At 35.5% G+C, this 12,872-nt stretch overlaps 1 protein-coding gene across 2 annotated transcripts in view; it reads right to left on the bottom strand.

Moving 5' to 3' along the window:
• The window catches only part of Cdh7 (cadherin 7), a 153,061-nt gene that overhangs the window by 127,882 nt on the left and 12,307 nt on the right, over positions 1 to 12,872 (bottom strand).

Raw genomic sequence — 12,872 nt, 5'->3', positions numbered from 1 at the left:
GACCTGATACCAATATTTGTCAAAATATTCCATAAAATAGAAGCAGAAGGACACTACCCAATTCCTTCTATGAAGCTATAATTACTCTAATACTTAAACAACACAAGGACCTTACCAAAAGAGAGAACTTCAGACTAATCTCGCTCATAAATATCGATGCAAAAATAATCAGTGAAATTCTTGCAAACCAAATCCAAGAACACATCAAAACCATCATCATTCACCACAATTAAGTAGGCTTCATCCCAGGGATACAAGATTGGTTCAATATATTAAAATCCATATGATAGACTACATAAGTGACCCCAAAAATTCTACCAGAGAACGTCTCGGACAGCTGATAAACAACTTCAGCAAAGTGGCCAGATACAAAATTAACTCAAATAAATAAGTAGCCTTCCTTTATACAAATGATAAATGTGCTGAGAAAGAAATTAGGGAAACAACTCCCTTCACAATAGCCACAGATAATATAAAATATCTTGGGGTAACTCTAATAAGTGAAAGATCTTTATGATAAAAACTTCAGGTCTCTCAGGAAAGAAATGAAAGAGCTCAGAAAATGGAGAGATCTCCCATGCTCATGGATAGGCAGAATTAACATAGTAAAAATGGCCAACCTACCAAAGGCAATCTACAGATTCAATCCAATCCCTATCATAATCCCAACACAATTCTTCAAAGACATGGAAAGAGCAATTCTCAAATACATCTGAAAATGCAAAAAACCCAGAATACCAAAACAATTCTTAATAATAAAAGAATGGCTAGGGAATTCACCATCCCTGACCTCAAGCTCGATTACAGAGCAATAAAAACAGCATGGTATTGGTACAGAGAGAGACAGGTTGATGAATGGGATAAAATTGAAGAGCCAGAAATAAAACCACTCACTTATGCACACTTGTTCTTTGACAAAGAAGAAAAAATACAATGGAAAAAATGAAAGCATCTTCAATAAATAGTGCTGGTCGACTTGGCTGTCTGTATGTAGATAAATGAAAATAGACCCATGTTTTCACCATGCACAAAGCTCAAGTTCAAGTGGATCAAGGACCTCAACATAAAACCAGATAACCTGAATATCATGAAACAGAAAGTAGGAAAGCTCCTTGAACACATTGACACAAGGGGACATTTCCTAAACAGAACTGCAGTGGCTCATGCTCTTAGATCAAGAATTGATAAATGGGATCTCATGAAACTGGAAAACTTCTGTAAGGCAAAGGACATAGTAAGACAAATTGGCGTCCTACAGATTGGGAAAAAAATCTTCACTGTCCCCATATCTGATAGAGGGCTACTATCCAAAAATATATGAAGAACTCAAGAAGCTAACCATCAAAAAAACAAACAATCCATTCAAAAAATGGTGTATACAACTAAACTAAGAACTCACAACAGAGAAATCTTGAGTGGCTGAGAAGCACCTAAAGAAATGTTCAAAGTCCTTAGTGGTCAGAGAAATGCAAACCAAAACAACCCTGAGTTTCCAACTTACACCAATCAAAATGGCTAAGATCAAAATGACAAAACATGATGATGAGGATGTGGAGAAAGAGGAACACTCTTCCATTGTTGGTGGGATTGCAAACTGAGTTTTCTCAGAAAATTGGAACACATAAACAGCAGAGGACTCCCTGGTCTCAGTTCAACAAATATGCACCTAACCCTTAAGAGACTGAAGGCTCCAGGAATTTTAGAGATCCGGTGTGATGGCTAGGAGGGGTGGGCTGGTGACATCCTTGTGGAGACGGGAGTTGGGGGGGGGTAGGTAGGAGGTATGTGATGTGGAACAGTAAGGGGTGAATCTGGAAGGAAGCAATGTCTGGAGTATAAAAATAAACAAATTAAAAATTGAAAAATAATTAAGTACAATAAAATAAAAAAGACAAACATGGCCTTACATTAAAATGAATCAAAACGAACAAAACAAAACAGTCAAAATGGTCAGGTTCATACACTGAAATACTGAAATCCCAAACAGGAGGTCACCTTTCTATTTGTGTTATGTTCTCCAACACATGAAAGACAGAGTCCTATCTCTGATATTCTATAATATGTTTACAACATAAGAGGTCATTTATTAGTCAGGAGCAGAGTGTCATGTTTCATGCCATTATATCAAACTCACCAATCAAATTAATGATCATAGCTCTTCCATCACAGGTAAATATCTACTCTCAGGTGTTATAATGGTCAAGAAATTTTCAAATTATCCTCTGTTATAAACTCTGAGGATTACTGGCAATAAACCTTAACACATATCCCAAGATATCCTTAGAACAAGCACAACTTCAAGTTTGTACATTCTTATTATTGTCATATAAATATTTTTTATAGATTCAATATATGGCTTTCCCTTTGAAAGCGATACCACACTAGCCAATGTCATAATGTAGTCATCTATAATGTCTTTAAAACTCATATTTGATTGATAAGAATTGTAGCTCTTTGTAGAAATCATGTTCTGGTATATATTTAAATTGAACCTCAGTGCCTGGAGCTCTATTTCTCTTGAATAAGCAAGTGTAGCAGCTCTGTTATGATTCAGTTCCGAAAATTATATAAACTATGTCAGGAATAAGAACGATGTGCAACTCAGAACTGAGCTTCTTGGATGTGTTATGGGAACGAAAATGGCAGTTTTTTGTTATTTATACTTTGTTCTAGAGAACCAACTGCAGAATGTGTAATCTTTCCCTACATGTTCAGCTTTAACGTGGTCACTTAAATGAGTCACAAATCAGAAAAATCTAATTTGAGCATGGTTTGACTAATTCCACTAGTGATCATCACGAATGTTTCAGACACGCACATCTGTTGAACATTATGTATATGTTGGCCAAATTTTGTTTGTGTGTTTTTGGCTAAGTACCTTAAAAACATGTCAGCATTTTAACTAAGGACAAAAGCAAACACTTGAAGGGAGGCATTCTTATCAGATAATTGTAGTATTTGTATTCAAAACTTGCTGAGATGATGGTAATCATGTTGCTTTAATTACAATTCCAGTAAAACAGCCACATCTTGAAAAATTACCCTTCTGCATCCATTTACAGAACACAAGAAATTTAGTTGAACTAGAAATGTAGATTGCCTCACCACACTGTTTCATCACACAAAATTTGATTGTGTATTTTGTCTTTGTTTGTGAACAGGTCAGAAGATGTTTCTCTAGCTCTTGGCTAGACACCTGCTCTCCCTGAAACAAATCTGATGAATTTAAATCACTCCCTGAAACAATTTTATCAACACATTTCAAATGTGCTCTAAGAAGTTCCAGTATACCACAGCTGAAAACAAACTATAAAATATGTTGCTGGCCCTATGAAATGCTGGCCCTATGAAATGGTCTTCAATAACAGTAAGGGAAGAATGCCCACATATACGTGGAAATTGAACAATGCTCTACTCAATGATAACCTAGTCAAGGAAGAAATAAAGAAAGAAATTAAAAACTTTTTAGAATTTAATAAAAATGAAGATACAACATATCCAAACTTATGGGACACAATGAAAGCTGTGCTAAGAGGAAAACTCATAGCGCTGAGTGCCTGCAGAAAGAAACAGGAAAGAGCATATGTCAGCAGCTTGACAGCACATCTAAAAGCTCTAGAACAAAAAGAAGCAAATACACCCAGGAGGAGTAGAAGGCAGGAAATAATCAAACTCAGAGCTGAAATCAACCAAGTAGAAACAAAAAGGACCATAGAAAGAATCAACAGAACCAAAAGTTGGTTCTTTGAGAAAATCAACAAGATAGATAAACCCTTAGCCAGACTAAGGAGAGGACACAGAGAGTGCGTCCAAATTAACAAAATCAGAAATGAAAAGGGAGACATAACTACAGATTCAGAGGAAATTCAAAAAATCATCAGATCTTACTATAAAAACCTATATTCAACAAAATTTGAAAATCTTCAGGAAATGGACAATTTCCTAGACAGATACCAGGTATCGAAGTTAAATCAGGAACAGATAAACCAGTTAAACAACCCCATAACTCCTAAGGAAATAGAAGCAGTCATTAAAGGTCTCCCAACCAAAAAGAGCCCAGGTCCAGACGGGTTTAGTGCAGAATTCTATCAAACCTTCATAGAAGACCTCATACCAATATTATCCAAACTATTCCACAAAATTGAAACAGATGGAGCCCTACCAAATTCCTTCTACGAAGCCACAATTACTCTTATACCTAAGCCACACAAAGTCACAACAAAGAAAGAGAACTTCAGACCAATTTCCCTTATGAATATCGACGCAAAAATACTCAATAAAATTCTGGCAAACCGAATTCAAGAGCACATCAAAACAATCATCCACCATGACCAAGTAGGCTTCATCCCAGGCATGCAGGGATGGTTTAATATACGGAAAACCATCAACATGATCCATTATATAAACAAACTGAAAGAACAGAACCACATGATCATTTCATTAGATGCTGAGAAAGCATTTGACAAAATTCAACACCCCTTCATGATAAAAGTCCTGGAAAGAATAGGAATTCAAGGCCCATACCTAAACATAGTAAAAGCCATATACAGCAAACCAGTTGCTAACATTAAACTAAATGGAGAGAAACTTGAAGCAATCCCACTAAAATCAGGGACTAGACAAGGCTGCCCACTCTCTCCCTACTTATTCAATATAGTTCTTGAAGTTCTAACCAGAGCAATCAGACAACAAAAGGAGATCAAGGGGATACAGATCGGAAAAGAAGAGGTCAAAATATCACTATTTGCAGATGACATGATAGTATATTTAAGTGATCCCAAAACTTCCACCAGAGAACTACTAAAGCTGATAAACAACTTCAGCAAAGTGGCTGGGTATAAAATTAACTCAAATAAATCAGTTACCTTCCTCTATACAAAAGAGAAACAAGCCGAGAAAGAAATTAGGGAAACGACACCCTTCATAATAGATCCAAATAATATAAAGTACCTAGGTGTGACTTTAACCAAGCAAGTAAAAGATCTGTACAATAAGAACTTCAAGACACGGAGGAAAGAAATTGAAGAAGACCTCAGAAGATGGAAAGATCTCCCATGTTCATGGATTGGCAGGATTAATATAGTAAAAATGGACATTTTACCAAAAGCAATCTACAGATTCAATGCAATCCCCATCAAAATACCAATCCAATTCTTCAAAGAGTTAGACAGAACAATTTGCAAATTCATCTGGAATAACAAAAAACCCAGGATAGCTAAAGCTATCCTCAACAATAAAAGGACTTCAGGGGGAATCACTATCCCTGAACTCAAGCAGTATTACAGAGCAATAGTGATAAAAACTGCATGGTATTGGTACAGAGACAGACAGATAGACCAATGGAATAGAATTGAAGACCCAGAAATGAACCCACACACCTATGGTCACTTGATTTTTGACAAAGGAGCCAAAACCATCCAATGGAAAAAAGATAGCATTTTCAGCAAATGGTGCTGGTTCAACTGGAGGGCAACATGTAGAAGAATGCAGATCGATCCATGCTTATCACCCTGTACAAAGCTTAAGTCCAAGTGGATCAAGGACCTCCACATCAAACCAGACACACTCAAACTAATAGAAGAAAAACTAGGGAAGCATCTGGAACACATGGGCACTGGAAAAAATTTCCTGAACAAAACACCAATGGCTTATGCTCTAAGATCAAGAATCGACAAGTGGGATCTCATAAAACTGCAAAGCTTCTGTAAGGCAAAGGACACTTTGTTTAGGACAAAACGGCAACCAACAGATTGGGAAAAGATCTTTACCAATCCTACAACAGATAGAGGCCTTATATCCAAAATATACAAAGAACTCAAGAAGTTAGACCGCAGGGAAACAAATAACTCTATTAAAAAATGGGGCTCAGAACTAAACAAAGAATTCACAGCTGAGGAACGCCGAATGGCTGAGAAACAGCTAAAGAAATGTTCAACATCTTTAGTCATAAGGGAAATGCAAATCAAAACAACCCTGAGATTTCACCTCACACCAGTGAGAATGGCTAAGGTCAAAAACTCAGGTGACAGCAGATGCTGGCGAGGATGTGGAGAAAGAGGAACACTCCTCCATTGTTGGTGGGATTGCAGACTGGTAAAACCATTCTGGAAATCAGTCTGGAGGTTCCTAAGAAAATTGGACATTGAACTGCCTGAGGATCCAGCTATACCTCTCTTGGGTATATACCCAAAAGATGCCTCAACATATAAAAGAGACACGTGCTCCACTATGTTCATCGCAGCCTTATTTATAATAGCCAGAAACTGGAAAGAACCCAGATGCCCTTCAACAGAGGAATGGATACAGAAAATGTGGTACATCTACACAATGGAATATTACTCAGCTATCAAAAACAACGAGTTTATGAAATTCGTAGGCAAATGGTTGGAACTGGAAAATATCATCCTGAGTGAGCTAACCCAATCACAGAAAGACATACATGGTATGCACTCATTGATAAGTGGCTGTTAGCCCAAATGCTTGAATTACCCTAGGTCCCTAGAACAAACGAAACTCAAGACGGATGATCAAAATGTGAATGCTTCACTCCTTCTTTAAATGAGGAAAAAGAATACCCTTGGCAGGGAAGGGAGAGGCAAAGATTAAAACAGAGACTGAAGGAACACCCATTCAGAGCCTGCCCCACATGTGGCCCATACATATAGAGCCACCCAAATAGTAAGATGGATGAAGCAAAGAAGTGCAGACCGACAGGAGCCGGATGTAGATCGCTCCTGAGAGACACAGCCAGAATACAGCAAATACAGAGGCGAATGCCAGCAGCAAACCACTGAACTGAGAATAGGTCCCCTGTTGAAGGAATCAGAGAAAGAACTGGAAGAGCTTGAAGGGGTTCGAGACCTCATATGTACAACAATGCCAAGCAACCAGAGCTTCCAGGGACTAAGCCCCTACCTAAAGACTGTACATGGACTGACCCTGGACTCTGACCCCATATGTAGCAATGAATATCCTAGTAAGAGCACCTGTGGAAGGGGAAGCCCTGGGTCCTGCTAAGACTGAACCCCCAGTGAACTAGTCTATGGGGGGATGGCGGCAATGGGGGGAGGGTTGGGAGGGGAACACCCATAAGGAAGGGGAGGGGGGAGGGGGGTGTTTGCCCGGAAACTGGGAAAGGGAATAACATTCGAAATGTATATAAGAAATACTCAAGTTAATAAAAAAAAAAATGAACACAACTTGATTAGTACATGTTCCTAGTTTTAGTATTTATAATACTCACTTAGGATATTAAGTTTTGAAAAAACTCAATTTAGGCAATTTATTCTTATGCTTAAAATATCTTCAAAACTGTTAGAATATGTATCTTCATCTGACAGATGAAGAATTGTTTCAATCACATGCTCAAAATAACAAGAAAACCACAGCTTTATCAACTTGCTTGGTAAAGATTCCCAGTAGAGTTTTAGAGTACTTTGTTCTACTTCCAAGGGAGATATGTTGCTTTCCCAATTTTGCCTTGGCTTTAAGAATCTATATAAAATATAAAGCAATTTACAGAACTGTGGATGCTCATATAATCATTTGTTCACAAATCCCTGAGTCAGCACTTCTGTTTTTCCCCTCCTCCACAACTAAAGTTTCATCTTAAACTTCACTGCTATCTGTTGTCATTTGGTCACCTGTTTTGCTTACAAATCTAGGGGTGTTTTCTATTAAAATATCTTTAGTCTGAGCTCTTCAACTCTTCAATCATGCATGGGAGCACAGTATTTCCTCAAAATAGAGCTGTCATACTTCAGGAAGGAATGATAGAAAGAGGGGGGAAAAGAAGCAAATGTCATGTTTACTAAATCCTGAAAGAGATTTTGTGGGACACAATGTTGAATGTGTTTGTGAAAACACTATCTGGGCAATCATACTAAGGCCTAAAATTATATGGTTATTCGTAAAAATGTTTGGGCCAAAAGTTCTCATTGCTAGACATTTCTGTGTATGCTTAATTCAAAAAACTTGTCTCTAATTTATTATTATGTAATACTGTAATTATCTTAGTGACCCAAGAAAGAGCAGTGAGATCAATGGCTCCACGTCAGTAGGGTAATCATATCAGAACACATCAAGATAATGACAGTTGACTTTTCATAGGAACTTAAACATCATGTGAGTTAATATTTTCATCCTATCTATTATACATAAAACCTCACTGTAAACACAGTATTAAAAAAGCAAGAGCAGATCATATTATATCCTTCATTTTTAAGCCTTCTTGTCATTGTTGCTGCTTTGTCAGTAAGAACAGTTGTGAAAGTAGAATGTTCATTACATCATTTTGAGCAGCATAGATTGAAAGGAAAATTTGCATCCATAACTATGGAGTTGTCTGTAATCCAATCCATCTTCATGCCCTCCAACTTTTAGCTTTATACTGTTCCAAGAGAATCTTTGGGGTTGGTCATGTTCATTCATAAATAAAACAGAGATGGGAAAATGCACTTAATTGCAAGTTTCTGCATTTTCTATCACATTATGGAAGTGTATTTTCCATATTGTGAAAAATAGAGCAAACAAATATTTTCAATTACTGATTTTATATGGAGAGAATTCATCTAATTCTGTATCAGGGTAATTGATTATTGCAAGCAAAACTAAGTGCTTGTAAGTATTTATTATAAACAGGAACTTATTTGCCTCCCACAGAGCTGATCCATGTCCAAATTCTTTGAAACCACCAGGAATTCCAGGCTTCTATCAGAAAGTTAAGAATTAAGGAAAAAGACCCTTCTAGTCCACGAAATGATTATAGAATTCTCAAGAAAACCAGCTCCTATTCATTCGTACAATAGCCACAACATCGACAATAATAAGAACAAAACCTCAGTTTTTCCTCTTATGTTTCAAACTGACTCTAGCAAATATATATATATATATATATATATATATATATACATATATATATATATATATATATATATATATGTCTAGAGAACAGTTCTCTTTGATTTATTTTTCCTATGCTAGAATCAAGATAATATATATTCAACTACAAAGATATGCTTTTCCCAAGTAATTAATACTTTGAATTTGTTATTCTCCTTTGTGTGTCTAACAAAATCTAGAAGTAATATAAGTTGGAATTCATCCCATTAATGTAATTTATTTTCATAATAAAATTTGTTTTCTGCAGCAATGAACGCAGTCACGGTGTTGAAAGGTACAGACGCTTTTGGAAAAGGATGTGCTGGTGTGCAATGAAAGAAGCATGTAGGGAATTTTCGCCAACACTTTCAATTTAAAGGAATGGGAGTCAGGAATACTACATTTCTATGTATTTGATTTCTACTGGGCAATAGGAATAAATTCTCTCTGAATGAGTACAGAAGAAAGGGGAGTAGCATAAAAGGCTAGAATGATGTTAACAATGAGGGAAGCAGACTGTGGGAGATGCAGGAAGCACATATTTCTGAGAAAGTAATGGCCTCGGGCGCAGCCATCGGCTGGCAGCCCATTACAGTTAGGAAAGATGAAAACTACTTAATACCTGGAACAGAATCTTGGTGCTTTTGTAGACAATTTTTTTTGTCAGGTGGTTAGGGCATGTTAAGTGAGAAGTACCGAGGTGAGGAAAAGACTGAGCTGTAAACCTGCAGCAATGTAATCATGCAATCCACTGTGATATGCAGTCCAACAAGAACAACAAAAAGCCCCTCACGTCATTTCCACTAACAAGAAATCATACACTAAACAGAACTCAATCATTATAAAATACTGACTTTTCTTTAACTCTATGTGCATTTAGGATCACTAATTTTTCAATTTCCATCATGAAAAGCAGGGAAAGGTATCAATGAAGGTCTTTAATCATATCTGAAATCAGTCTAGTCCTGGGAACTACAGAGTAAAACGCTTGCCTTGCCCACTAGGACCTGAATTCTAATTGCCATCCCAGGGCTACATAGCTATAAATATAAGGATCTTTGGGGCTTGCTGTCCAATCAGTCTAGCCAAGTCAGGGAATCTTAATGACAAACATATTTTCCATGCAGTTATTGAATTAACTGTGGGAGTCTTGTGGTATTACCATAGCCTTAGAGTTTGAAATTCTGAAAAAGATTACAGAAATTATTTTTTCATTTCTTAGCTCAGTTCAAATAGACAGTTATTGTAAACATTCAAAATAAGTACAAATGTTATTCAATGTATATATCAGTAGCTTTGTTCATGTAGGGAATCACTAATAAAGAATTTGACATGGAGTATCCATAACTCTATTATTATATATTATGTGACAAAGGCAAAATATCAAATTATTATTACACTGAATACCCAGAATAATAATACTTAAAGTTATTTAAAAACAATTTAACTTATGCGCATGTATATATATTTGTGGGGGTTTGTACACATGAATGTAGTACCACGGCACTAGAAATTTGTAAACTGCCTTAGTTGGATGCAGGAAATATGTTCTTAAGAGCTGAGACATCGCAGTAGCTCGCCTAATATTTTATATCATTTGCTAAGTGGTAAAAATAAACAGCAGATGTCAGTATTTCTATTTTAGAAGCATCGTAAGAAAACTTTAAGGGCAAAAGACAATTTACTTCAAATAACATAAACCACATTAATTGGGAGAAAGAGCAACAAAAATTGTCAATCTGATGTGCTCTGTATCTAGATTATGTGACCCGTTAAAGCCAAGATGTTTATCAAAGTCACTTCAATTTCTTCTAAAATATCCACAAACATAGATTTTGTTTATACTCTTCGTTCATAAAGTGTGCGGCCAGCTCTTTACCATGATAGAGAATTTGACATATGTCTTTGGAAAGTATTTTTGCTTTGCCTTTCTTTATAAGCATCAGCCTACTTATCCTCCAAACCTCTCTCTGCAATATTTAGCTTTCTGTCCTACAAGCACATCTGACCATAGTCACTGCATGCCTTAACTAAGCAAAAAAGGGAGATACATAAATTATTATATAACCTTACGTGTATAATGTTAAAGTTGCTTGTGTTTTATTTTTATAATTTGTTATTATGCTACTTCAGATCACTAATCCCCCAAAGATTCAAATTTTGGCTCATTTTTACAAAATATACAGCATTCATCTTCTGTGTTGAAGCTCTACAAAAAAATACAAATTACTACGATGTGGTCTAATTTTTTTTTTTTTGCCCTGGAATATAAATCACTCATTCAATCAAGGAATCAAGTATTAGATTTTTACTTTTACTTCTTGTGTTGTAGTCAGGGACATGTTTCATGAACTCATTTTCTATCTTCATTGGAAAAACTTCCATTGGTAATTTTCAATTCACATTGTGCAAGAAAAAACACACAGGCTTACTTAAATGTCCAATAATATATGTCTTCACTTCTGACACTCGAATACACAAATACACACACACACACACACACACACACACACACACAGAGCCACCCACATGCAAACACATACACACTTTTTCTGTGATACAGGATACAAAGTAGCCCAGGCTAGCCTTCAATTCTTACACTTATGATTCTCCTTTTCTACTTCTTAATTAAGATTAAAGAGGGGTTGGGGATTTAGCTCAGTGGTAGAGTGCTTGCTTAACAAGCACAAGGCCCTGGGTTTTGTCCTCAGCTCCGGAAAAAAAAAAAAAAGATTAAAGACAAGCCCAGCAATATCTAGATATTATACTATTTGCCATAGGAAGTGAACACAATGTTGTTCAATAACTTAATACATATTTCAGTGTAAATAACTTAAAGCACACATTTTTTGTAAATTTAAATTAATATTTAGTAACTTCTATTCTGAATTATTATGAAATGGAAAGTTAAGAGAAATATTTTAGTATTTCATAATTTGATTGAATTTCAAAGTCACAACTTGTTCATAACAACCTCAGTTATTATTAACTTAATAGGAAACTTTTTCTTGTCCTTAAAACCTTGTGAACATGGTCACGAAATAAACTTATGTGTACTACATGCTGTTTGTGAATTATTTCAATGTCATGATCAAGGAAAGACTAAAGAAAGCTTAATCCATATGTTAAATAATGAAAAATGATATTTTCTTAGTCAAATTTTTGAATTATGATTAATATTGTTATATTTAAAAGTCTGTAATGTGTTTTTTAATAATTAGGAGCCCATATGATAAACGCATGCATGGACAGTAGTCAGAGGACAATTTTCAGGGCTTAGTTTCTTTTTCGACTATGTGAGTCATAGGGATTAAATTCACATTAGTTCTTTGTGGTTAGTGACTTAATCTAAATCACTATTTTACAAAGAAACAAATTAAAATATAATGAGTAAAATTTTGGCACATATATAAATGATTTTGGTAGTTGTATAAGATAATGACTGTAAAATAACTATATATGTTACATTTCTTGGTATTTACATGTGTTATTTTACTTTAGGAAAATGCAAGTCCCTGGTCCTTGGACACTTTAACTAGTTTATATCTTTCTTTTCCCACACAGAATCAATTTGTGTCCTAAATATTAAAAAAATACAATAAATACTCCAAATTTTACCTATAACAATGTAGCTATTCATTATTTTTTTTCAAAATTTTAACCTATTCATTTGAAAAATCGCCAATATCAAATATGCAATCTCCTTTTTTTTAATCTCTGAAATAAAAAAAAATCCTTATTTCTAGATACCTGGAAACACTGCTACATTTTATGAGACACTTTAAAACTGCTGAGGGGAAAGGGAAATAAACAGTTACATAATGTCCTTCCTGATCCTTTTCCCATTGCTAGTACTAAACTAAGAGACTTAGGATATAACATTTTGAAAAGCCTATGGCCTGGGAATAAGGTCAGGGAAGAGTTAGCATCAGTCCTTGCTCATGTAACATAGAACAACATTTCCTATCCAATTATTTACACAAGAAAAAAAT

The sequence above is a fragment of the Rattus norvegicus genome, chromosome 13 (genome assembly GCF_021556685.1).
Source record: "Rattus norvegicus strain SHRSP/BbbUtx chromosome 13, alternate assembly SHRSP_T2T, whole genome shotgun sequence".
In the NCBI taxonomy this organism is placed as follows: domain Eukaryota; kingdom Metazoa; phylum Chordata; class Mammalia; order Rodentia; family Muridae; genus Rattus; species Rattus norvegicus.
This window is presented reverse-complemented; position numbering and strand designations above follow the sequence as displayed.